Source organism: Orycteropus afer, unplaced genomic scaffold (assembly GCF_000298275.1).
Source record: "Orycteropus afer afer isolate SDZICR_OR568_19922 unplaced genomic scaffold, OryAfe1.0 scaffold00064, whole genome shotgun sequence".
Taxonomy (NCBI): domain Eukaryota; kingdom Metazoa; phylum Chordata; class Mammalia; order Tubulidentata; family Orycteropodidae; genus Orycteropus; species Orycteropus afer.
Window position 1 is genome coordinate 3,950,313 of NW_006921651.1, and position 1,137 is coordinate 3,951,449.

Consider the following 1,137-nt stretch of genomic DNA (forward strand, 5'->3'; position numbering starts at 1 on the left):
TCAGGTTACCTAGTGCTATTCTGACAGGAATATACCACAAATGGGATGGCCTTAACAAACAGAAGTTTTCTCTTAAAAGGTCCAGCTCTGCCTCCATCTCCCGGCCCACTGGAGCTAGAGTCATTTCGTCACTCAGACAGCTGCTGGCTGCTGAGGCTGAGAAGCCCAAGGTTGACAAGTAAAAAGGCACAGTCCCGATATTACCAAACCACATGGCAAGCCATTAATTTAAGTCCATCATAAGTCTCAAGATCAGCAGAGGATGGCAGGCTGCTGAACAACGACATGGCTACATGCAGAGTCCAAGTGTGCCATAAGCTAGAGACCATTCCCAAAGCTGCTTCTTATATACGGGAAGCAGACCACATACCCAAAGCAGCTACTCAGCTGCTTGTGGTAGATCCCACCATGGAGTTGATTGCCAGTCTCATCATGGGGGGAATAACCACCACCAGCTGCCCAGCCACTCAACCAGGCCCAGCCAAGGTGACACACAAACATAACCACCACACTCAGTGTGGTCCCCAGACCTACAGAACCAGCATCAATTAGAGATGCAAATTCTCAGGCCCCAGCCCAGAGCTGCAGGCTGAGACTCTGGGGGTGGGGCCCATAGTTTGTGTTTTAACAAGTCCTGGGGCTTCTGATGCCAGTTCTTGGAAGCTCTGTTCTAGAGCAGGGAAAACTTTTTCTGTAAAGAGCCCAGTAACTGCTTAGGTTTTGCATGCTACGTACACAAGGTCTCTGCCAGTCTTCATTTTGTCTTTTTACAACCTGTTAAAAATGGAAATCATTCTTAGCTCCCAAGTATACCGAAATAGGTTGTTACTGTTGCGTACCCTCCAGTCAATTCCATGTCATAGCAACCCCATGAGATGCAGAACTGCACCATAGGGATTTCTAGGCTGTACTCTTTACAGGAGCAGAATGCCAGCTTTTTCTCCCGCAGAGCCTCTGGGTGGGTTTGAACTTCCAACTCTTTGGTTAGCAGCCAAGTCTTTTTACCATTGGACCACAAAAACAGATGTTGTTGTTGTTGTTTTTATGTGCCGTCAAGTCAAACCCGACTCATAGTGACCCCTCCTTGGGTTTCCAAGGCAGTATCACTACAGAAGTAGGATTGCCCAACCTTCCTTC